The sequence below is a fragment of the Somniosus microcephalus genome, chromosome 2 (assembly GCF_052327205.1).
Source record: "Somniosus microcephalus isolate GS21.2 chromosome 2, FLI_Smic_1.0, whole genome shotgun sequence".
In the NCBI taxonomy this organism is placed as follows: domain Eukaryota; kingdom Metazoa; phylum Chordata; class Chondrichthyes; order Squaliformes; family Somniosidae; genus Somniosus; species Somniosus microcephalus.
Genome location: NC_140988.1, coordinates 19,327,238 through 19,354,297, shown reverse-complemented (window position 1 = coordinate 19,354,297; position 27,060 = coordinate 19,327,238). Strand labels below are relative to the sequence as shown.

At 41.0% G+C, this 27,060-nt stretch overlaps 1 pseudogene; it reads left to right on the top strand.

Annotated features, from left to right (window-relative positions):
* Positions 1-412: 412 nt before the first annotated feature.
* On the top strand, positions 413-22,444 carry LOC147122581 (transcriptional regulator protein Pur-beta-like; annotated as a pseudogene).
* Positions 22,445-27,060: the final 4,616 nt, after the last annotated feature.

The window sequence follows — 27,060 nt, the reverse complement described above, 5'->3', positions numbered from 1 at the left end:
ATCATAACCTCGGCCCCTATTACATTTTTACTTTTTTTTCTCTCTCCCACATGGCAGCTGTCTCTCATCCTGCCAGTACACTTCACACCTAATCTGAGCCATCTTTTGTCTCCTACTAGTCCTATTACCATCTCGTCTGGTTTTGAATACCTCTTAATGTCTCTTTACTTCTTTTGTTCTATCGCAGCCCTGCCTTCGATCTATTTCATTTTCTTTCCAGCTTTGAAAAAGGGTTCACCCGAAACGTCGACTCTAATTTCTCTCCACGGATGTTGCCTGGCCTGCTGAGTTTTTCCAGCATTTTCTGTTGTTATTTAAGACCAGATTTCTGATTGGGTCCCCTTGGGAGCGGGACAATAGCAGGTTTCTGATTGGTCTGGTTATGCGCGTGCGGGCGCGGGAGTCTGCGCGCGCGCGCACTAGCGAGCGAGGGCAAAGCGCGCGCTGTGTCCGGAGACCCGGATCGTCCCTCAATGGCGAACAGAGACGACGACGACGATGGCGGCGGAGGACCGGGACCGACACCGGCCGACGCCAGCACCGTAACCGCACCTCTGGACACCCGTCCGTCTCCGTTACCTCCCGAAGAGGCAGTTGTGGAGGAGGAAGAGGAGGCAGTTGTGGAGGAGGAAGAGGAGGAAGAAGAAGAAGAAGAAGAAGCAGCAGCAGCAACAGCAGCAGAAGAAGCAGCAGCAGAAGAAGAAGATGGTGGTGATGATGAGGCGGTGCCGGAGCCGGAGCCGCCACCGCCACCGCCCGACGCCAGGGAAGCCAGCCCGGTCCGGTCCCGGTCCCCGCTGCAGCTCCCGCTCCGCCGCTGCTGCTGATGCTGGAGACCCAGGAGCTGGCCTCCAAGCGGCTGGACATCCAGAACAAGCGCTTCTACCTGGACGTCAAGCAGAACGCCAAGGGCCGCTTCCTGAAGATCGCCGAGGTGGGCTCGGGCGGCCACAAGAGCCGCCTCACCGTCTCCATGGGGTGGCGGCCGAGATGCGCGGCTACCTGGGCGACTTCATCGAACACTACGCGCAGCTGGGGCCCAGCGGAGGAGGTTTGGGCGGCGGCGGCGAGGCCAGCTCCCGGCGGCGGCCTCCACAGCCTCCAGGCCGGCGGGACCAGGAGCCGGAGCTGCCGCAACCGCCGCCGCAGCGGGTGCTGAAGAGCGAGTACCTGGTGCGGGAGAACCGCAAATACTACCTGGACCTGAAAGAGAATCAGCGAGGCCGCTTCCTGCGCATCCGCCAGACCATGAGCCGGGGCCCGGGCTGGGGTTACTCGGGCCAGCCGGGCCCGCAAGGCCAGACCATCGCCCTGCCCGCTCAGGGCCTGATCGAGTTCCGGGACGCTTTGGCCCGGCTGCTGGAGGATTACGGGACTGGGGCTGAAGCCGGGGCCTCGGGCCCGGCAGGGGACCAGTCCGCGCCTCTCTCCTCGCTCGAGTTGCCCGAGGGCACCTCGGTGCCGGTCGACAACAAGCGCTTCTTCTTCGACGTCGGCTCCAACCGCTACGGGGTGTTCCTGCGGGTCAGCGAGGTGAAGCCGTCCTACCGCCACTCCATCACCGTGCCGTACAAAGCCTGGGCCCGCTTCGGCGACAACTTCCTCAGATACGCCGAGGAGATGAGGGTGATCCAGGAGAGACGCCGGGACAGGAGGGCCGAGCTGAGCAGAGACCCCGCCGCGGACAGTGAAGCGGAGGAGGAGGAGGAAGATTGACAAACAATGTCTGTTCCTTTGATATCATTTTCCCCTTGATATTAACACCCCCTCCACCGGCACCGTCACCATCTCCCCACCCCTCCCCCGTCACCATCTCTTCCTCCCCCGTCACCATCTCTCCCCGGCACCGTCACCATTTCCCCCCCCTGCCCCGGCACTGTCACCATCCCCCCCCTCACACCGTCACCATCTCTCTTTTCTCCCCCCCCCGCCCTCCCTTGGCACCGTCACCATCTCTCCCCGGCACCGTCACCAACTCTCCCCGGCACCGTCACCATCTCCCCCGGCACCATCTTCCACCCCACCCCCCCCAAACCCCCCGGCACTGTCACCATCTCTTTCTCCCCCCCCCCCCGGCACCGTCACCATCACCATCTCCCCCTCCCTCCCCCGGCACCGTCACCATCCCCCCCCCCCCCCCCGCCCCGGCACTGTCACCATCCCCCCCTCACACCGTCACCATCTCTCTTTTCCCCCCCCCCCCCCCGTCACCATCTCTTTTCCCCCCCCCTCTCCCTTGGCACCGTCATCATCTCCCTCCCCCGGCACCGTCACCATCTCCCCCTCCCTCCCCCGGCACCGTAACCATCCCGCCCCAGCATCATTATCATCTCTTCCCCCCCCCCCCCCCCCAACACCGTCATTATTTCCCCCATCACCAGCATCTCTCTCTTCCCCCCCCCTCGCCAGTATCTCCTCCCCCCATCGCCAGTATCTCCTCCCCCCATCGCCAGTATCTCCTCCCCCCATCGCCAGTATCTCCTCCCCCCATCGCCAGCATCTCCTCCCCCCCATCGCCAGCATCTCCTCCCCCCCATCGCCAGCATCTCCTCCCCCCGTCGCCAGCATCATCTCCTCCCCCCGTCGCCAGCATCATCTCCTCCCCCCGTCGCCAACATCATCTCCTCCCCCCGTCGCCGGCCTCTCCTCCCCCCGTCGCCGGCCTCTCCTCCCCCCGTCGCCGGCCTCTCCTCCCCCCGTCGCCGGCCTCTCCTCCCCCCGTCGCCGGCCTCTCCTCCCCCCGTCGCCGGCCTCTCCTCCCCCCGTCGCCGGCCTCTCCTCCCCCCCCCCCCCGTCGCCGGCCTCTCCTCCCCCCCGTCGCCGGCCTCTCCTCCCCCCCGTCGCCGGCGCCTCCTCCCCCCGCCCGCCGGCGCCCCCCCCCCCGCCGGCGCCTCCTCTCCCCCCCCCCCCCCCGCCGGCGCCTCCTCTCTTCCCCCCCCCCCCCCCACCGCCGGCGCCTCCTCCCCCCCCCCCACCGCCGGCGCCTCCTCCCCCCCACCGCCGGCGCCTCCTCTCCCCCCCCCCCCCCCCCCCCCCCCCCATCGCCAGCGTCGTCCGCATCCCGCCCGCCCCCGTCGTCCGCAAAAGACCACAGCCACTGGTCACGTGCAATGCAAAAATTTATCTGGCCCCATTTTATTTTTTTGTTCCAGCCCTTGGAGAAGCGAATTGGTAGAGCTGGGTTTGTGTGTTCGGTTTAGCCTCTAAGGAGTTAGTTTTCTGTGGTTAACATTGCATTTTTAAAAACCCTCCAGACAAACTTTCGTATACCTTTTTAATTATACAAACGAGAAGCATTTTTAATATAAAAATGCAGTTGCTTTATCTTTTTCAGTACAAACCTACCAACAGAAATAAGACTGGCAACTCGAGTTGTAAAACCGTCCACAGAAAAAAATACGCACCTATTCTCCACGTGAACAGTTACAGCCTGCCTGCTGTAAGTAAAGTTGTAGCAACTTATTTCACGGCATATGAGCCATGTGCCCATTCTTTTCCTGAAAGAATCAAGTTTTTTACAGCTTTTAAGCTATCAGTCTGTGTAGTTGTCATGATATGGCAATTTAAAATTCAAGACATCTAAAAATTCAAATCGGCTCAAAATGTGATGTACGTTTTGCATGTACTGTATATTTGTGATTTTTAGTTTACCAAAATTTGAACAGTACTTTCTAGAGTATTCAGTACTGACTCTGTACAATGTTTACCACATCCAGTGTATGTCTTTCCCCGCCCACCCACTCCCCCCATTGGATATAAATGGGGTTCAAAAGCAGGCAATAACTCCCTAGATAGCTCACTTCAGCTTGTCTGATGCACTTTAATCAATTTATAAGCAACAAGAATAAGTGCATTATAAACATTTTATCCCATACTTATATTGAATAACCATGGGAAATAAACCACAGACCAGTGTGCCATAGGATTGTCCCCAGACAAGAAAGAACTGTCCACTCTGAATTGTAAGAATGCATAAAATTCTTCTTCCTTTTTGTTAGGACACGGTTGGGGGGCAACGAAAGAGGACTCGCCACATTATCTGACACATATAACTGTGACAGGTATTTAATAGCCTTTTAATATTGTTTTTGCACTGCTTTTAAAGAATAGAAATTGGGTGCTGCTCTACTTTCCCTGTATTACCTGGGGACAACCCTTCGCCAATATTAGTTTTTGTTCTGGACCAAGGCAGACCACTCCAGTGCAGTGCCTGTTACTTGTCGAAACAAAATGGCAAACTAGCAATCACTTCACTTGGGTACAGGGATATTGTACCAACAACATTCAACAATAAACCACCGTAATTGTTATAACGTGAGTATGGAATAACTATGCTACTTCATGCTGCAGTTACTTTTATAATAATGTAGGCCATGGATTAAGAGTTCTGCTTCCAGTACTGGGTGTACGACATTAATCCTCTGCATCGTCAAAGAGAAGTATAGGACTTTTGATAAACATAATTACTGGCATATCTGGGGATTTTTTTTGATTGTGGATGCACATTGTTATGACCTTGGTACCCCCCCCGCCAACGCAGGTTATTCTGTGTTTTTAGGACAGCTTTTCGCACTGTGACCTATTATCAAAGGCACGTGATGTTACCTTATAGCATCAGTCGGAATTAATTGCAACCTAGTGTATTTGCCAAGTTCCATTGTTGTGTTCTGTAAAACTAACTGCATTACAAGGCATCAGCGACCATTTCTGTAATGTGCAGAAAGGGATATTTTGGAAATGAGTACCTTTTTTAACTTGCAGAGTTGTCAAGTAACCTGCAAATTAGCCCTAATTTTGCTGTCAAAGCCCTTAATCCAATGTAACTCAAACTTTGCATGAGACAATCAAGTAGATATCCAGGCAAAACACCATGGCTGTTGTAAATTGTCATGCAAATTCATAGGCCGACAATCAAAATCATTTTGTTGTAAACTTTACAATGGTACTCTACATATTGCACGTTTCTCCCTATCGGAGAGGGAGAAAAGATGGTTTACAAGGAATGTCACCCTTTAGCTCCTGTTAGAAAGTTGCCATTAAACTGGTGTTATAAAGTTATACATTTATTTTCTTTTGGGGGGGGGGGGGGGAAGGAAAGTGTTTCAAGAAGCAACAGATTTGTAAAGTTTAGTGTTTAACCTGTTGACATTTTGAAAAGTTTACTGCCACTTTCCCCAGAAGGGATTGTTCCAGTTGCCTGGACGTGTGTGGTGTGTTTCATTATGTCCACACATCTATATAATAATGTCAAGTTTAAGTTCAGTCTCTTCTGATTTAGAGTGGTGTAATGATTTCTAATCCACAGTAATACAGCAGTAAAGTCCTTATTGCAATAAGGAGTGCTCCCCTTACCTGTTTACATCATGTAGAATGTATTGCACATGGGCACTGTGCAGGTACATAACAAAGAAATGCTTATTTGAAACTTCAGTAGTATCCTGATGCAATCAAAATCAGGGTAGGTAAGCTATCTAGATTAAAAAGGATTTAAAAGTTTTATAGAGCGCTTGGTTTATAAAATAATAATCCGTACAAAGATTCCTTACAATGAAGGCTATTGTGAATGATTGCAGTACAATCATAAGTACAAGAGTAGACTGGAAATGTGTATAAACTGTATGAATCATTTTTACATGCAGTGTGGAATTTACTAAAGATCATTAGCAATAGATCTCATAAATGCAAGTTCCTTCCTTTTTCTTTTTTTGCAAAATCAGAGTTGTCATTAAACTGATAATTCCTTGTAATTTAGTTAAGTAATAATAGACTAGCTGGAGTAGAGTGGGTCATAATTGAGTGGTTTTGATGGTACAACCCAACCATCAGTCAAGCTTCCTGACTACCAACAGCACAGTAATTTTCCATTTCTGGTTAGTCAGCACTTTAAAAGATTTTCATGCGATCCACATTATTTTCTTTCGATTCATCTTCCTTATCTACTATAGATATTGTTAAGCCTCATCAATCTGTTGAAATTAAGACCTAGTAACCATTCAAATTTTACTCATTGCCGAATTACGTTATTTTAAATTTATTTTGCCCTGGTTCTCTCATATTTTTGTTGCTCTTACTATTTCCATGCTGTCCTGTTTTAGTTGTGGATTGCTTTATAACTTTCATTAATGCCATTCTCAGTAAGTAAATGATGTAACTTTTTAGGAAGAGGTTTTACATCTGGTATTTTTCTTCTATTGAGTTAGACCAAGGTGCTTCATGTAACAAATCAGCCGAATTCATTTAATAGAGGGCAGTGAAGTTCAAAGACTCCCAGTAGCAACTGGGTCATGCAGGATGTTAGCACACTCTCCGTTCTCTGACTTGCGTTTGAAGGCATCCCAGATTAGTCAAATGAAAGTCCCCGTTTTGCTGGCCGTAAAGGCTCAATATAAAATTAGTTTGACTTGATCTAGTGCCTAGTTAGTATGTTGGCAGTGCAAAACTGCCACTTTCCCTTGGAGAAGTATGACGTGGGAATGGAAATGTCACATTTTGTAATAGGTAATGTTATTCTGAGGTTGGTTAAAGCACATCTTTGAGGCAGAGCAGGATATTTACTCTGCATCAAATCTGTGCTAGAGCTAGAAGGGTGACAGGATTGCAAGGGTGTCTATTCCCCTGAATTTATATCACTAGTCTTCATATAACACTTTTTTAGTGCCTACACCCCCCCCCCCCCCCCCCCAAAACAGTTACGGGTAGGATATCGTGATGGTCCAGCACTGGAGCTGCTAAATTCTCCAACTGCTTCCAATTTGTTTTGATTTCCAAGCATACAACACTTCTAATATTAACCCAGTTTGTGTAGCATTTATTGGATTTCTTTTCTATTTGCTTTCTAGATTTTCTTTTGGTTTATAGTCTCTTGGATTTAATAATTGGTTTTAAAATATAACCACGTTGGGTTTTTCTTTAAAATGGAAAGTCAAAGAAGCAAATTTTCAGTTTTTAATTGGCATACACTGTGCTAACATCACGGCAGATGAGTGGCATGTAGGTGTTCTGCAGTGCAGATTGACTTACAATAGACGACATTAGACCCAAATGATGTGTATTGGCAAGTTACTATTGCTATGAACTTTAAATACAATGTAAAGTCTACTCTACTGACTGCTTGCACCCTTACCACTGTCATAATTCAGTCTTTTTACTTTTAAAGCAGTTCCAAATATGTGGAGATTTTTGTACATTTTGAATCTGAAGCATCATAAGTATAGTGCAATAGGCAAATAGTTAACCATTTGTCAAGAGTTTTGTTTGCACCTTGTGCTGCAGTATTCTGTGGTGTGTGTATGGTCAGTCTATTGTATAAAGTGTAATAGAATTTGTGTACATGCTACAATTTAGAAACTCTCAGTTTTGCTTTCCTTTTTGGGCTGGCCTATCTTTTTGTCTTTCAGAACGTTAATCCTTTTGATAGTTCAATTTATTAAATTACAACTAAATATTCCCATAATTATTGTTTCAATTTGTGATGTTTGTGTTTTGAGAGAGAAAAAAGTTAATCTTTATGTGCATGCTTCTATGTAATGTACACACGTACTAGATCAAGATTACATAAATAATCAAAAGTCCAACACAGTTAAACAGAGTAGATAGTTCTGTAGTAAGAGTACCTACTATGATCAAAATGAAGGAAGAGTTGGAATACAATGCAAACATCTTAACTACCATAATATTTATTGTAATCTTGGTATACAATATAAATATAAGCACGGCCACTGAAAAAGACACTGGTAATCCTGTAAATGCTACAGTATTTTACAGCCACGTCTTGGTTAGAGCCGTTGAAACTATTTGACAATATGAAAAGGATGCTGTTATGGAGGCAGATGGAAGGTGATGTTGAGGTCATCTATTGATTTCAAAAGATTGAGTCTTCTGGCAGATTTTATTAGAATTGAAAGTTGTAAGGATACTATGTTTTGACATTGGTAGTCAGATGCTGTGGGACATGACGGTTCCTGTGCTTTTGGGGCATTGTTGAAAACAAGTGTTTGAGATTGAACAATGAAAGTTGCAAGGTTAGATTATATCCTAGAGTTAATTAACTTCAGGTCTTGAAATGTTGCTTCACCTTCCTGGAAGTTTTATCTGTGTTTGCATCTCAGGTGTGCTAGAAATGTTGAATAGAGTACATGATGAAGGTAAATTGTTTTGTACATGGTCTATGGAAGGAATGGATTTGATGGGAGTAATGGCCCTTTCTTATTTCATCATGCTTATATTTTTATTCATCCCAAAAGCAGCAAGTTGTGGGAACACTGTCACCTCCAAGTTACACACCCTCCTGACTTGGAAATATATTGCCGTTCCTTCATCGTCGCCGGGTCAGTATCCTGGATTTCCCCACCTAACGCCATTATGGAAGTACCATCACCACAAGGACTGCAGCAGTTCAAAGGCCCACCAGCACCTTCTCAGGGCAAGTAGGGATGATCAATAAAGGCAGCCTTGCCATCGACGCCCATGTCCCAAGAACAAAAATAAAATCCCATTCAGAGCTGCAAGATTATCGTTAATAGCTTAAAGAAAATGTATTGCAGGGCTAAAATTTTGAGATCTGTTAAATTTAAATACAAACAAACATTTGCAGCACAAAATAGTAACAGAAGTGATAAATACAAGGATGGAATATTCCAGTCCTGTTAGTCCAGCATTCATATTGAGTAATTTCAGCTCTTTTGGCTAAACTGAAAAAATTGGCAATTGAGTTTTTAAAAGATGTATAGATGAGCACTTTGCAACATAATTTCAAACATTTAACAAAGAATGATTGGTCATGATCCATACCAACAGAAATGGAATGCAAACAAATCATTGCATGTATACTTTTAAACACTGCCATTTCAGAGATAATGCAGCACATTAATTCCACCCTCTTTAAATGCAGCTGCCTCCAACAGTTTGTATCGGAATACCCAGAAAGCACGTGTAGAATACCCAGTTGTGGGGTTTGGCTTGAAAGACCGGGTTTACTAACGTAAATTTTAGCCCTGCAGTGAATGCATTGTTATAAAAATGCTGCTTTTTTCTTTGTAAATTTATCAACTTGGTTTTTACATTCTTCTAAACCAGCCGCTGTAGTATATGTTGGCTACCTTGGAGATTTAGAAGGGAGTCCATTTCACAAGGTCATTGCACATTTTTTCCATCCCTGTTAATAATGTGGACAGTTTGATATGTACTTTGTGAAGAGTGAGAAAGCAGATGATGTAGCTTAATGTGCACACTTAATGTTGTCTGTTTCTTGTTTAACCTTTTTAGTAACTACATTTTCTCTTGTGGCTTCTAAACTGGCTGAATCAATGTGCAATCCTAAGTATCTTAATGTAGAATTAAAGACCTATCAAATAATGCAAAATTTTTGTTGGCATTTGAAGGACAAATTGAATGTTTTTGATGCGCAAGTGCTGCTGCAGCACAAGATTGAAATTGCAATTATGCTTTGCCTGGGCCATCGACAGGTCGTCACTGGACTCTTATTTGAAGTTTTAGAGCTACCTTCTCTTCTGTTTCATTCTTGGGGCATTGTCTTGAGTATTTTAGGGTGGGGGAAAGATGAGAGAGAAACAGTAAGAAAATAAGTTGTAGCTTTCTTAAAAGCCCTTCTCTGAAATACTGAGAGAAGTGATACTGCAGCTTGAGTTTACTGTAATGTCAGATTCAAAGGAAAAGTATGGAGAGAGGTCCTGAAAATCAATTTTGTTACTGGGGTGGAAAATTGCTAATAGGCTAGTAAATCAGTTGCCAGTGACTGAAGATTTGTTCATGAAGCCTAATAGTTCTAGAATTTCCCTTTTCATCATTATTTTGAAATTTTTCTTTGCCACCTGTATGCTGTGAATTGTATTCAAATGCATGAAATTGTTAGTTGATATGTTGAGTGTCTGTATATTTAACTGTTAGTTTGCCTGACCAGTGCATAAAAATGCACCATAAGTTTCATTCAATTGCATTATTTTTGTGTATTTTGCTATACTTCTCAACAGTTGTGCATTAAACAACTCAACACGATTGTTGCAGTAAGCAGTACCTGTTCTTTTAGCCCATGTAAGATTGAGAAAGCATCATAAATCAAACTTAATGTTTTTTACATGTGCTCCCATGAAACTAATGCGCGTTTTAAATATATACTGTAATAAATCTGGAGAGAGCAATTCAATAGTTAGGTTTTTGTATTTTAAGTAGATATGTATGTATGTGCTGTATGTAAATAATGGTATGATTTTGACCAAGCACATGGCAAACATTTGGAAGTGTTGATCGTAGGAAGCTACAGCTCAAAATATCCTTTAATTTCCATAAATAGAGAAGCAATTTTCATAAATGGAGAAGCAATTAATATATTAGGAAGCAGCCATATGTGTGCTTGAGTCCCCTTCCCTCTTTTCCTTCTCTTTCCCCCCGCCCCCGACCAAAACAGCTACGTCTTCCTCTAAAATGCATTTGAAAAATTATGATTAGTCTTTATTATATCACTATAATAATCAGCTGCAGTTAATTCCAGGTTAAGTCTGATCTTTGACATTTTTTCAAAAAATTATTCAGAGGGTGATGAACCGCATACAAGCACTGTTTCTGGCAGTACAGAAATTGAACCTTCTGAGTTTTGCTTTACTTAATTGGCATTTAAAATGTTGCTACATTATATCCAGTTTATGATATCAGTGCGGCAATATTTGCTATCTTAATTGGAATTATTTGCTATGTATGGTTTTTGTTTCCCTGCCGTCCTGACTGTTGCGCTAGCCAACCCAAGCTTGCAAGCATCAGCTACAGATTTTTTCTATAAATCAGAACTATTTTTAATGGTAAACTTTTTTTCATTTAGAATTTTTGTTTCCTCTAACATTGCAAAATTTTAATTGAGTGTTGAGAAGAAATATTAACATAAGAAACAGGAGCAGGAGTAGACCATTCAGCCCTTCGCGCCTGCTCCGCCATTCAATAAGATAATGGCTGATCTTCTACCTCAACTCCACCTTCCCACATTATCCTCATATCCCTTGATTCCCTTAGTATCCCAGAATCTATCGCTCTGTCTTGAATATACTCAACGACTGAGCATCCACGGCTCTCTGGTGTAGAGAATTCCAAAGATTCACAATCCTTTGAGTGAAGAAATTTCTCCTCAGTCCTAAATGGCCAACCCCTTATTCTGAAACTGTGATTCCCTAGTTCTGGACTCCCCAGCCAGGGGAAACATCTGCCCAGCATCTAGCCTATCAAGCCCCTTAAGAATTTTATATATTTCAATGAGATCACCTCTCATTCTTCTAAACTATAGTGAATAAAGGCCTAGTGTACTCAATATTGCCTTGAATGTCTATATTAAAAATCATGTGTCTGCTCACACACACTCATTTTCCTTTATAAATTCCTCTGTCCACATTATGGGAACAGCCTGTGCAAACTTGTCGCATGGATTGTACCCTCTTCCCAGTGAAGGTGCTGCAGTGCCACCAGTGCCATGAAGGTGTAATTAGTGACAATTTTACATTGGCCGTTTCCATTTATAAAGATGGACAGAGGAATTAATGATGGAAATTTAAAAATAAGGACAGAATGTATGACTTGAAAATTGGGACTAAATTACGACTGTACACTGTCCCCCTACTCCTAAACCAACTTTAGTCTGAAGGCTACAATTGGCCAGGAAAGCAACTAGTATAGTACAGTAATAAATGTGTTACATGGTGAGGATCTAGAAAAAAATCCAAATTTAGCATGTGAAGTGTAATAAAGGATTATGTTAACATCTAGGAATTTATAAATTTTCCAAAAAGATTCTTCATTTTATATTCGATTTCTAGGGACATATTTCATGCCACTTGCAGCATTTACTTGGGCCATTCGTTAACTAAAATAATGGCTGAGTATAATCTGAGCTGCTTTTATTTTGTGATGAGCTTTATTCTGAAGTAAATAATTTTCCTTTTATATTAAAAGCACAAATCATTCAAAATATCAAACTACAATACAAGCATAGAATTTTCACTTAATCATGAAGTTCACAATTAAAAGATGTAATTCTATTTTCAATTTAAATTTGGTTCAAACTATTGTTTTTTATCTCCCCTATCTCTGCAATCTCTTCCCCTTCAAATAGCTGTAGCCGGTTGGTGAGATGGCTTTTAATCGCTCTTAATTCACCAAATTCTCAATGGAATTAATAGAAACTTCTTAAACATTCTTGCATAACTAACAATTTATACAGAACAGCAGCAACACAAACCACCAGACGATTTGAATAATGTATCAGTTTCAATCGTCGAGGCTGCATAAAATGAGTAGAATTCTTCGAAGAAGCTTTTTTATTAATCTCATTAAATCATAAATCTGTTGAATAGGTTAAAACCATCCTTTTAAATTTAAATGCTAAAGGAAGTTCCTTTTGAGTCCATCATGTGCAACACAGTCTTACAATTTGTACTGTTAGTTGCTGTAACTATCTCGGGAGAACAAAATGCTTTTCCATATCTAGTCGGAAATAATTTTGACTCTTGTTTTCGATTCGATCACTAACAAAAAATTCTGGAATATGCAGTGGCTTGATCAGTGTCTGAAAAGATAAGTCAAAGGGTCTCTACCCGAAACATTAACTTGTCTTATCTCTTCAGATGCCAATACAACTGTTGTGTATTTGCAGCATTTGTTAGAAATTATTTGGGGATCATTTTCTTTCAAAATATTATTGTGGGAATTATCCCAAAAGAGTGATCTAAAATTTAGGCAATTTTCATTTGAAGAGTTTGAGTTGTTTACTAAAGTCAAAAACTCTCATATTTACTTCAATCATGTATATTTTCCCTTGTTTCATCTACATAATGTGACAATTTCAGTGTTGGATTGTTGTGCAATATATTATGTGCTCTGCGATTTTATCTTGCTACCCAGTCACAGCACACAAAGCTTTGAAGTGTTAAATAGCCAGATACTGGTAATTGCATCTGCATCTATCAAATAACTTCATCATCTTTTCACTTCTCCATTGAATATAAATCTATATAGATTTAACCAATACATTGTTTCAGGATAGCACATGTATATTTAGTTTGCACTGCTATTTGATAACTTTGGGGGATGTGCTTCATTGTGAAAATTGGGAGAATAGCTGTTCTCAATAATTAATGAGCTGCATTCTCTTTACTGCTGTTCAAAGCCATGAGTCATTTTGAGCAAGTTTATTTTGGAGAAAAATGTGCACTTTTTGTAAAAAGGATTTTCGCCCTCTGTGTCTGAAGCAAGTAACCCTTTGCAACTTTGTGGTTTCTACAAATGCTGTGCCTATGATGGATGTAACTACCCAAAGGCAATCCGTTTTTAATTTTAATATCACAAGAGAACAAAATCTAATAGCAACTGGAACAACAGGCACAATAATGAGGGCTTTTGAATAAATATGGTAAGTTTACAGAGATTTAAAAAAAAAACAATTATCAGGCTGAACGGATTGCAGAAATTATGGCAAAATATACTTTTATTCCATACCCATTTGACGAATAGCTTATGCATTTGTCTAGTGTAACATTTTGTTTCGTGCATCGATCTAAGCTTCTGGTATTTATCGTTCGATTTGTCTGAAAGTCCACAAGTCAAACTAATTAGTTAGTTCATTCCAGCCTTTTAAAACACAATCTTGCACTATTTTAAGAAACCTATTCAGAGCTCAACAAGTCTGCATTAAATGTTAAATTACTGTATTTGGTTTCGCTGCTAGCCATGTAAGTGGAGGCTATTAAATTATACAATTAACTTTGGGCATTAAAAACATCTAGGGAAGGAGTGCTTCAACCGTAAGGCAGAGTTTTGATTAGGTGTCTTGTTTTTCTGAAGGTTGCCTTTGTCTTCCATTTTGGTGAAATATCAATGGTTTAAATGTTTCATGGGTAGAATAACAATTGAGGTCAAAAAATACAGTAAAATTGATTAATACAAGTTATGTTTTGACCACTTTTTTTAAAGTATCGGCATTTTTGCTTTGAGCGTTTTCCATGGTAAAAAGGCTGAAATCTGCAAACAGCTACAGCATTGGAGACATCGCAGCCCAACTCTTGTTAATTCATACATTTTAACATTCAGAGTAGATGAGAGAGACAGTAACAACTGAATTTTTGAGGCTTTTTGATTTTTTTTTTAGTATTGCATTCGTTTTGAAAAAGAATACATGCATCTCTATTAGTGAACAAGATATACTACAGAGTTCACCTTTATATAATAGCTTTTGATACACTGTTGGGTTTAAATGTTTGCCAACAATGGAAGCCATTTCCTGCAGCACTGACTGCTTTTTACACCGATAGTAGCTGTGATGTACCTGAAAGCTCACTGGGGAAGAAAAAGTTATGGTTTTGTTGTGGGTAGAATTCCTTGTCCACTCTGTTAGTTCTCTTAATATATTAAGAGGTTAAATAGTGAATTAAAGTCTTGAGATTACAGGGGCACTTTAAACATTTCATTCAAGAACTAGCATTTTGCTTTGTATAGATAGCGATTGAGTTTGTGTTGTGGGGTGGGTTTGAAACAAACTTTAATTTTACAGACACATTTACAGCATGTACCTAGCTTTGGATCCCTGTGGATATTTTGGTGTATTAATAAGATGGGACATTGGCTCCTCAGAATAAAAAGAAACTACTTAATGCATGGGTATCTACAGTAGTATTCATGGCCACAGACATGTTTGTTGTCATCTCTCCACTAACTGATATTTGCTTGAACAGCATCCTCTATTTGAGAGAGGGGAATTACATAGAATATACACAAAGAAAAAGGCCATTCAGCCCAACCTGTCCATGTCGGTGACGCTGTTCCATCCTTCCTCCTCTAACTCTTAATCAGCATAATCCTCTATTTCCTTCTCCCTCGTGTTTATCTAGCTTCCCCTTAAATGCATCTATACTATTTGCCTTAACTACTCCCTGTGGTAGTACGCTCCACTCTCTGGGTAAAGAGGTTTCTTCTGAATTCCCCATTTAATTTCTTGCTGATTATCTTCTATTGATGACCTCTAGTTTTACTCTTCCCCACACTCTCTCTGGGTCTTATCAAAATCTTTCATAATTTTAAAGACCACAATTAAGTCACCCCTCAGTCTTCTCTTTTCAAGAGAAAAAAGACCTAGCTTGTTCGTCCTTTCCTGATGGGTATAACCTCGCAGGTCTGGTATGCCTCCTTGTAAATCTTTTTTGTACCGTCTCCAGTGCCTCTATATCCTTTTTATAATATGGCGACCAGAACTGCGCGCACTACTCCGAGTATGGTCTAACCAAGATTTGGTACAAATTTAGCATAACCTCTACTTTTCAATCCTATCCCTTTTAGAAATAAACCCCTGGTGTTTGGTTTGTTTTTGTTGTGGCCTTAACGACCTGCGTCGCAACCTTTAGTGATTTGTGTATTTATACTCCCAGGTCCCTTTACCCCATTTAGATTTTTTTTTTCCCAAGTAATATGTGGCCTTATTTTTCTTCCCAAAATGTAATAGCTCTCACTTATGTTGAAAGTCATTTGCCAATAATATGCCTATTCTGCAAGTTTATTAATGTTTTCTTGTAATTTGTTGCAGTCCTCCGTGTTGATTATCCCTCCTAATTTGGTGTCAACTCAAATTTAGAAATTTTGTTTTTGATTCCAATGTCTAAATAATTAATATAAATTGTGAACAACAGTGGTCCCAGCACTGATCCTTGTGGGACCCCACTTCCCACCTTCTGCCACTGAATAGCTGCCCTTTACCCCTACTCTCTGCTTTCTGTCTTTCAGCCAGCTGTCCATTCTGCTACTTGTCCCCTGACTCCGCATGCTCTAACCTTATTAGTCATTCATGTGGTACCTTATTGAAGGCCTTTTGGAAATCTCGATACAGTATATTACATATACTGCATTATCCTTGTCTACTCTCCATTACCTCTTCAAGGAATTCAATGAGGTTGGTCAAGCAAAACTCCCTTTTGGAATCCATGTTGACTATTCATTTTTATATTTTTTGTTTCTAGATGTTTTCCTATTTTCTCCTTTAGCAGAGATTCCATTATTTTTCCAACTACCAATGTTCAGCTGACTGGTCTATAATTCCCTAAACATGTTTATCTCCCTTCTTAAATATAGGTATAATAATGTTAGCTATCCGCCAATCCTCTGGCACTACACCTTTTTCTAATGAATTACTAAATATGTATAATAGTGCCTCTGCTATCTTGAGGCTTCAAATATAATTTTTTTTTAATGAACTTTGAATGACTTGGTAGCAGAGCTAGAAGCAGGGTAGCACCAGGCATTTTATTTTGGGAATAAATATGAAATGATCTACTTAACTAAACCAATTTGAGAATTAATTTTCCTGCTTCAAAAGGGGGTTACACAAACCATTAACTTTCAGTCAGGATGGGCAATAAATGCTGGCCTTGCCAACGACGCCCACATCCCATAAACAATTTTTTTTTTAAGTTGAAAAGTAGGTTGGTGTAGGGTTTTCTTTCTGTAATTTTTATCTTGGAGGTTATAGTTAAAAACAAAACTGAAAGAAGCATCAAATGCATGTACTACAGAACATAGCGCAGAAATGCACCGTTGCTCAAGGAGTATTAAAATGATGAGCAAAATATTGGAGAGCAGTGCTGCAAGTCAACAACTACAGGCTGTTTGCCATAAAACTCCCCTGAATTTCTGTTTTAAGAACTGATCAGAAAGACGTTATAACCTTTGTGGTAGTTTTTCAACTTTCTGGCCAGGTGTGAAACTATATAAACGTCTGATTTTCATTTCCATTGAAATCGATGCTTTCTAAAACAAGCAGCTGATGTGTGATACTATCTTAATGTCCTGTGAGGTGCACCCTGCCTCTTTAATTATTTATGATTTGGTCAGACATAGTTTTGGTTCGTGAAAACAGTCTGATCATAGATGCTTTGGTAATGCATAATGAATGTGATCAATTTATACTCCTCACTAATTATGGACTTGACGTTGTCACTGTTGGTATAACTAGAAAATGATTGAAGAAATAGGCACTTCATGTACATTCCTTCATTTATTTTGCAAAATGGACCATGCTGGTCTTGCAGATTTTATTATCCAAACATATCTACACTGTATAATACTTTTGGAAGCATATAAATGGGCCTAACTTTCTCAGATGATCAACTTGAGGCCTTCAATAAGGTATCAAGAAATTCCATTTTCACACTGTTAATATTGCACTCATGTCTCGCCAACGGATGTTTGCAACAGTTTTTGCCCAGCAATTAAAAAAAAAACTAAGACCCTGCTTTGGAGAGACAAAGATTAATACCTTTTTTATATTGGCACCTTTTATAGCGATGCTATATGCCTTTTACCATAGTCTGTCCCTTCCTCCATCGCTTACAACTTGTGTGATGTAAACAATGTAGTCTAATAGCAAAAAGTTAGTTTTATTCATTATCTTCCCTCATACTGTGCTTAACAAAGATCCATGTAAAATGTGAATTTATGAAATAATCTGGTTTTATTCAAGGAGTTGTGTATCTACTAAAATCACTGCTACCTTAACAATAGTCTGACGATTAATTTTGACAGTGTCATCATACATTGGGTTGCTCAGCATTTTATAAAATGTCAAAAATGTTTTGATGTATAAAATTTGAAGTAGTTTTTACCGGGAAACAACAAAGTAAAGCAACATTTTGAAAATTTACAACTTCGAAACCACACCCTAATTATTGTTTTGTTAAATTATTACCTTTTTTGGCTGAGGAGAAATCTAATTTAGCTTTGGAGTCTCACTTGTTATTGGGTGTACTTTAAACAGGTTAGAACCTCAGTTTTTACAAAAAAACAAACAAAGGAATTTCAGACAGGTCCATTAATGTATTTGTATGCCGATATGGACAATGTAATTTCATCCCATAAAAGCCATTCTTTGTATAAGCCTGGACAGTGAGTGTTTGCGGACAATTCAACGCACAGGGGCATCACAGCCCAGTCCCCGCCTGCAACCTACTGTCCAGATCCAGCACGGGTAGTAATCAGGAGTGGAATTCCTGGCTATTTCTTTTGCCCCTAACCCTTTCTAACAAGACGCTACAGTTAGTTATTGCCTCTAAGCCTGCTCCAGCAGCTGAATTCTACAGAACAAAATACTCTAGAGGGTTTCTCTGTTTATAATGCCCTCTAAAGAAAGAACTGTAATCTTGTTTTTGCCACTTCACCATCATAAGGTTATTCTGCCATTATAAATATTTTCAATCTTTTACACCTAGACTTTTCAATGAAAGTTGTGCTGATGTAGTTCTAATACAGGATAATGTACCAATACAGGATAATTTACTGTATTCAAATACAACCAAAGATGCTAAATTAGATTTTGTAATTTGCAGATATACAAAATTAACTAACTGCCTCCCTCAGACTGGATCCAGTAAATTCAATTCCGGCATACTTCAAATGTTTTTGGTCCATCTCTAATTTTTATATTTACGAACATATAGTAAGTTTGAATACTGATATTCCTGTCTACCTTACAGTAGAGAAATCCTTCAATAATGCAAGGGGTTACTTATTGAATCCATCCGGACCCCTTGCAGGTTTACAGCCGTGTGTGTGTGTATATATATTTTTTTTAAATAGATCCTTCTGTCACATGCACTTTAAAAAAAAATTTAAAAAATAAAAGTAAACAACTTGTTTGCAGTGACCCGGGTGTGACTAATAAAACTGGATTTGTAACATTAACACTCATAGTTAACAGACACTTGTACAAGTTTGCATGGTGATCTGAACTACCTTGTACAGGAAACTTCACGATATCCGACACCGACGGGACCGAGCTGGTGCCGTTCGATCAAAACTTCCGGATAGACCAGCGCTAATGTTGAAGGATACGGAGGTTTTCATCTCCGTATCTGACAACAAACACTCTTGCTTAGCAACAGCTTGTAAACACTCGGCCCGTACCTTGGAAGCGTCTCTGAAGCTGTTGCTAAGCTACAGACGTTTTCCATAGCCTGACTTTTTAAAAAAAATAAAATAAAATAAAAAAAATGCTAGGGGAAAAAAACCTAACAAAAGGCTGCTGATTTCTGCCGTTAGATTGAGGTTTCCGGACATACAACCTCCGGATAAACCAAAGTTTCCTGTTGTAGTTCTTACAACCTTGCTGTCACAATAATTATGTTGTACAATGAACAGAATGAGAGTACTGCATCAAGGTTTAACAGTATCTGTTTGCTTGTATGCTGAAACAACCAGTGTAAGGACTGAGCGGTCAGTAGTTAGTCATCTCGGTGCCAAATGCTGTTTCTGGAGTGTTTCCATCTACAGCACGATCAGCAGAAAGCATGGTATTTTCTCAGCTATAACTGATATAAAAGAGAAATTTTTGAATAACCTTTATAGTAATTATGTAGATAAGTTTAGTTTGAAACCCTGCTGCTTCCTGTAAACTGCGATGTCTTGAGTAGAACTTAGTGGTTTCATTACAGTTGAAACCTGTTAGTGAGTACACCTAGACTATAACATTCCCTTTAGTTCAGTTGTTACCATTGAGTGAATTGTACAAAACATGAAGGGTTGAATTGGTGTCTGAGTAAATGCTCCCTTTAAACAAACATTCATATTCACAGCATGCCTAGAACTAGTGTGTTGTGAAATACAAAAGCATTTAGTGATTTTGCTCTGGCTAGTTGGCAGTAAGTTTACTATTTAAACTATTGCACGACTATACTGTTTCAGAATCTCTTGGTGCTTAACTGATTGACCAAAATTCTGCAACTTTGCACATTGAGTAGTTTTACCCTCGAACGTTTGCACTGACTTTTTTTTAGCCTGGCTAAATAAGGCAATGTAACTTTTTAGTGGCCCGTTCAAAGACTATATATTCTACTAGTTTTTAGTTTAAGTATTGATGTTTGTGTAATTTTTAGGTCTTGCTGCTGTAAATACAATATTTAGCTGCTTGAAAATAATTATACAATATGCAATTTTGTTAAATTCTGCAGTTCTTTGTCACTGGAAGACTTATTTAACAATCCTGTTAATTGGTAAATTAATAATGTAATTTCTTCAGTGTTGCCATTAGGCTTGAGTATTGGTACCAAAACTCATTAGAAAAAAAAATCACAGTTGAAGTCAACATGCTTTAATGTTGTGCCAATATATTGCTTTAGTGATGCTTTTATTTCATCATCTCAAATCACTACTATGACCAGTGACAGACCTGTAACCAACAATACTTCATCCCAGTTTTGTATTGCTCAAAATGCTCTCCCCAGGCACAACACAAGTTTGGAGGGGTAAAATATATGATCATCACTGGAAAGTTTTTCCAGTGTTGAAATATTACCAAAAAAATCACATGACCACAATTGCCCTTTACAGCAATCCTAGTAATGACCCTCCTGCACTTTAAATACTGAAACCTTATTGATTGGTTTGGAATATTTCAACTAAAAGTTACTCCCAAAAAGGCCCATTTTACATACTTGTCTTTTAAATGTAATAGTGAAAATAAAACCAGTGTTGTAAAATTTATACAGATTTGATTCACCAAATAGACCTCCTTGAGGGGAAGGTGTGTAGATTTAATTTTCATAGTGGAAGATGTGTATGAATCCTTGTATTTGGGAGTCATTTTCCATATTAAATTACCTCTCAAATTCCTTGCTTAACTTTTTCAAAATTTCTATTTTCTAATAGTGTAATCCCCTTTATTATTGTATTTAATGCAATGCTGTGGCATCTACTTATACTCAACAAGAAGCATTGCATTTCAAATCTTGTACACTTGATAAATTGCACTAATTGTGTATCAACCTACACTTTGTGTGTGAGGTTTGTACACTTGAGAAAGCTCTTGCTGGTCACTGTACAAATCAGTTTATATTTCTGCATGAATATCTGCACAGTACACGATAACAGCATGAGTTAGTCACAAAAAGACCCAAGCACTTTATTATTTCCTCAATATTTCAAAACCTTGCTCTGGTAAACTCTCAAGTCTTGGCCTAAATGTTATGTGCTTATTCATCTATTCAAAAGTAAAAGTTTATTTCTCAGGTTAACATTCTCTAACTTTTTTTAAAAAAAAGCCTTGTTAATTATGTAAAATATAATTATATAAAACATAAGCTCTGTCTATTTAATAAGATAAGCTCTACGTTCTCCCAAACCCCTCTGCCCTATTATTCTTGATCGGTAATGTACAACTTTTAGTTTAGCTTATAAAGTGGAGCTGTCCATAATGTCTGTATGTATCCATATATTCGTATATATCTTACTTGGTTCACGTGCATTAATGTTAAAACTCTTATTTTTATGTGGGGTTCCTGAGTAACACAAAGGTAACTTGGTAGCACAGTAACACTTTATTACATTTAATTTGTATTTTGTTTCCACCAATCTTTCTATATGACTAAATACATAACATATTCAGAGAAATGCAAGTGTGCTTTTTGGCAAAATATACTGTTGTATTTGAGAATTTTTAGACCTTTTTCATGTTCAGAAAAATGCTGTGTTGAAGCACACAAAACTGCCTTTTTATTTGTGTGATAGCATGATATGTCAGAGACAAACGGTTAAGGCTTGATGCTGATGTTTTGCCTGTATGACTTGTGGGAGCGATTTAAATCCACAAGAGTAAGACGTGCAAGTAGCTGATCCTGCCAGTAAAAATACTGGGACCAGGTCGTTGCTGCGTAACGTCAAGCCTTGATTACTGTACAATATGTGTTTCTTTTTTGCTATAAGATGTCATCTCACGGTAGCTGAGCATCAAGCCCTTGTTAAGGAAGAGATCATTTTTCGGGGAAGAAACAAATGCTGTAATTGCTATTTGAAATGGTGGTCAGGTAGGGGTTAATGGTTATAGAACGTCAAAAGTTTTAGGCCCATAAACGCACAAATACATACACAACTCGGTCCTAGTTTTAAGCATAATGCAGTTTGTTAGTCCCTTAAGATAATGTTGGAAAAACGAATCTCCTGTTGGAAATGGGTACTTTCTGCTTCTGGTATATGAGCTGCCAAAGTGCACACAGCATTTCCTACTTATGGTGCTTCTGCAGACCCTAACTGTGCATATGTGCTAATAAACCTTGGAGTTCAAAATTTAAAATAAAATATGCTGTTGTATTTGTACTATAAAATGTTCATAAATTAAATCACATACCTCTTTGAAAATGATCTTTGCCATATGTTCATTTGTAACAGTCACTGACAATCCATGAAACAAAATTATTTTATTAAACTTAAAAAAAATATTTTTATATGGAAAATGATCTCTTCCCCTGAAGTCTTCAAATTCAAAAGTGGTATGTTGCTATGAAGTATGTATTTCTATATACATGTAATAAAATTGCTTTACTGTATTTGTAATCTGTGAGGTCTAGTGCAGCTGGTATGTTTGTAATGCATTTGATACTGTATGTAAAAACTAATAAATATGGTAGTCTTGTGAAACTAATGACCATTTGTTTGATTCTTACTGAAGTGGAGTGTTTGAAATAAACACTCAACACCAGGTCTGCGTTCGAAGGTTCAAGCAGTCTTTATTCGCACCAGTGGGGAGACAACCTGCTATCAGTCTAGCCAGGCTTCTCTCTGCTGATAAGAGTTTTAAGCAGTCTTTTATACAACATAGAGCAGAATTTACATCAATGCCACCAGCAATCCTGTGACATTAAGGTACCACCTTCATTACCGGAAAAGCATATGACAGTTATCACCACAAGCTGTTGCTGCAACTATGACTTTTGCTTATGCTAGGTGGGGTTTCACCATCATTGTACTTCTGACTCATTGTTCTGCTTTATCTGCCCCTCTAGGCCTCTTTTAGTTCAACGGTTCAGCTATCTGATTGCTAAAGTAAACATTGGTCCCTTAGAGGATGAGACTGGAAAATTAATAATGGGGAACGGGGAAATAGCAGAGACTCTGAACAAATATTTTGCATCTATCTTCACGGTAGAAGACACTAACAACATCCCAATAATGGATACTCAAGGGGCCACAGGGAATGGGGAACTAAAGACTATCACTAAGGAAATAGTACTTGGTGTAATAATGGGACTAAAAGATGACAAGTCCCCTGGACCAGATGGCCTGCATCCCAGGGTCTTAAAAGAAGTGGCTGCAGAGATGGTGGATGCATTGCTTGCAATATACCAAAATTCCCTGGACTCTGGCGAGGTCCCAGCGGATTGGAAAACCGCTAATGTAACACCCCTATTAAAGAAAGGAGGGAGACAGAAAGCAGGAAACTATAGACCAGTTAGCCTAACATCTGTCGTTGGGGAAAATGCTGGAGTCCTTCATTAAGGGAGCAGTAGCCGGGCATTTAGAAAAACATACTGCAGTCAAACAGTCAGCATGGTTTTAGGAAAGGGAAATCATGTTTAACAAATTTGCTGGAGTTCTTTGAGGATGTAACAAGCAGGGTGGACAAGGGTGAGCCAGTGGATGTGGTGTATTTGGATTTCCAGAAGGCATTCGATAAGGTGCCACATAAAAGGTTACTGCATAAGGTAAGAGCTCACGGAGTTGGGAGTAATATATTAACATGGATAGAGAATTGGCTAACTAACAGAAAGCAGAGCGTTGGGATAAATGGGTCATTTTCTGGTTGGCAAACGGTAACCAGTGGGGTGCCACAGGGATCGGTGCTGGGGCCTCAACTATTTACAATCTACATTAATGACTTGGATGAAGGGACCGAGTGTAATGTAGCCAAGTTTGCGGATGATACAAAGATGGGTGGGAAAGCAAGTTGTGCAGAGGACTCAAAGAACCTGCAAAGGGATATAGACAGGCTAAGTGAGTGGGCAGACATTTGGAAGATGGAGTATAATGTGAGAAACTGTGAGGTTATACACTTTGGCAGGAAAAATAAAAAAGCGAACTATTATTTAAATGGAGAGATTACAAAATGCTACAGTTAAGAGGGACCTGGGGGTCCTTGTGCATGAAACACAAGTTAGCATGCAGGTACAGCAAGTAATCAAAAAGGCAAATGGAATGTTGGCATTTATTTCAAAGGGGTTGGAGTATCAAAGCAGGGAAGTCTTGCTACAACTGTACAAGGTATTGGTGAGACCACACCTGGCGTACTGCCTACAGTTTTGGTCTCCTTATTTAAGGAAGGATATACTTGCATTGAAGGCAATTCAGAGACGATTCACTAGGTTAATTCCAGAGATGAGGGGGTTGACTTATGAGGAAAGGTTGAGCAGGCTGGGCCTATACTCATTGGAATTTAGAAGAATGAGAGGTGATCTTATGGAAACATATAAGATACTGAGGGGGCTCGACAAGGTAGATGCAGAGAGGATGTTTCCCCTCATGGGGAGGCCAGTGTCGGGAGGAACAGAGCGGCGGTACAGTGAGTACTTAAACTCACTTTCGCGGGCTTTTTTTACAGAGGCTTACCAATCTCACAGACCGGCAGCGGCGTTCCGGAGCCACGTCATGATTTAAAAAGTGACACGGGCAAGAGAAAGCAGCTGATTGGGTGAGTCCTGCCAGGTGAGTATTTATACTACTCTCTAGTTTGACAGTTAAGATTAATTTATAAAATTTAGAAGGTCTTAATTTTTGTGGTTATAGTTTCTACGGTCTCTGTGTATCGGGGAGTGCTAGTAACCAAGGGCCCTTGAGTATATCATTTAATTGTAGTGTAATTAGTGGTATTGATTTAACTTAAATTGATTAAAGGGTAAGTCATGGCAGGACAGCTCAGCCCCGTGTCATGCTCCTCCTGCTCTGTGGGAAATCACGGATACTTCCTGTGTCCCTGACGACCATGTGTGCGGGAAGTGTATCCAGCTGCAGCTACTGACAGACCGCATTGCGGTGCTGGAGCTGCGAATGGATACATACTGGAGCATTCGCAATGCTGCGGACATCGTGGATAGCACGTTTAGGGAGTTGGTCACACTGCAGGTAAAGGCTGCGCAGGAAGGAAATGGGTGACCACCAGGCAGAGTAGTAGGCGCAGGCAGGTAGTGCAGGGGACCCCTGTGGCCATCCCCCTCTCAAACAGATATAACACTTCGGATATTGTTGAGGGAGATGGCTTATCGGGGGAAGGCAGCAGCAGCCAACTTCCTGGCACCATGGGGGGTGGTTCTGCTGCACAGGACGGGAGGAAAAGAGTGGGATAGCTATAGTAAGATAGGGGAATAGATAGGCGTTTCTGCGGCCGCAAACGAGACTCTAGGATGGTATGTTTCCTCCCTGGTGCAAGGATCAAGTATTTTTGGTTTTAATTAATAGCTGGGCAATTGGTATACTGCATATGGTGGTTGAATAATGTAGTCTAAACATGCTGGAGTTTATTCAACATTTTACCATAAAATATTTCAGGAATTTCTATATATAGTTATGATGTCTTGATCATCAAAATGAAAGATACTCGTGCTGGGAAATGGTAGTGTTTTCTGTTGCCTCCCTGTATCTGCACCAAGCACATTCTAGTCAGTTGTAGCATAGCTAGATAGAGAGAATGACTCCCTCCTCTAGCCCTGCTCTGTGCCTTAGCCCCAACTTCCATGCAGCACTTCTTGCCACGCCAGTATGATATTTCCCACACCAGCCGCCTTATGGCCTCTCAGACTTGCGATTTTGTTTAAATGCTCAGCAGTTTGTAATGTGAATTCTCAAGCCTACTAGTAATTGGGTTGAGAGTGCAGAAGTTTATTTCATACAAGATCATTCTATAGAGGAGGCTTTCATCTAAATCATTCTGGGCTGTATTTAAACCCACATTCCAGAGGTAAAAAGGACACAACCCACTGAACCTACTTTTCTATTCAAATCTATCTGATTATGCAACACTTTAGTACACTTACTTGCTGATTCATGGAATGGTCGAATACAGGCATGTGCACAATTGCCGAATGTCAAGTCCTTTCTATTTGATGTGCTAAGCAGGAGCTGGATGAATTTCTAGCAGAAGCAAGATAACCCGATCGTGTGTACTTCTTAGGTGACTGGAATGAAATTGTCAAAGACTTGTCCACAGGTTAACCAGCTGTAGAACCATATCACAGAGCCCTAAAGGAAAAGGTCACAAATAAGGATCCAGAAAATGAATAATCAAGAACAATCCCGATGTTTAAGCCAACATTTTTGTGCACAGCGGATGGTGTCATGGGATAGTGGCATCTTGGTATGTTGACCCAATTTGTGAACTGGCTAGATAACTAATTTGGAATGATGGATACTGGAATTGTAAGTAGGAGTTTGGTGTCTTTACCCATAAAACTGTCCAAGTTCTGTTAGAAGTCCAACCCATAAGTTTTGCACTTCCGAGGCATCCTTTTTTGGGGCTGCAATTTTGCTCCTTTTCTGGATCTTTGTGTTCCACTGTGGTCACCCACTGGCTGCCATACTGCCCTTTTGGTGTGGCTTACGCTGCCACTGATGCTCTTCATTGCTCCCTTGCTGTTCCAGTGTGCTCTGCTCCAAACTGCGCTCTAACTCCAGCACTGTCAAACCCCTGATCTTCCTCCTGCACACCCTCCCCCCCCCCCCCCCCCCCCCCCCCCTCCCTCCACCCCAGGTCAGTGTGTCCACTCCCAGTGCTCACAAAGCAGAGATCACAGCCCAGCCTCCTCTACTACTGGGGGCGTGTTCCACGGAAACTGCCCAGGTCTGTGAACCAAGACGGTTAGCACCAACAGGCTATTTGATTGTGGAGGCTTTGCGGTCAAGTCTGATCCAGTCTCCTTGCCCAATATTTTCCAGCAGAAGTCACCGGATAAGAAATCAAGAGCAAGAGTCGTGCCTAATTTCTACTCCAGCCCGCCAACCCCCCACCCCCATGAGCCCAGAGGGAGTGAGGTCAAGTGTAGTGCCCCTATTTACATCCCAACAGAGATCAGCTGACTGCACAGACTAGGGGGTAGAAATTTGTTTCAAGGCAAATTTGACGCAAATCAAGTGGTATCCGATCCACCGCCCGTTATACACAGCGCCTGAATTTTAATTTCATTGACTGACTGCAACGGAAGTGAATATCAGGTGCTGCATATAATGGGCGGCTGATCCGATACTGCCTGCTTTCTGCAACCGCCTGAGACG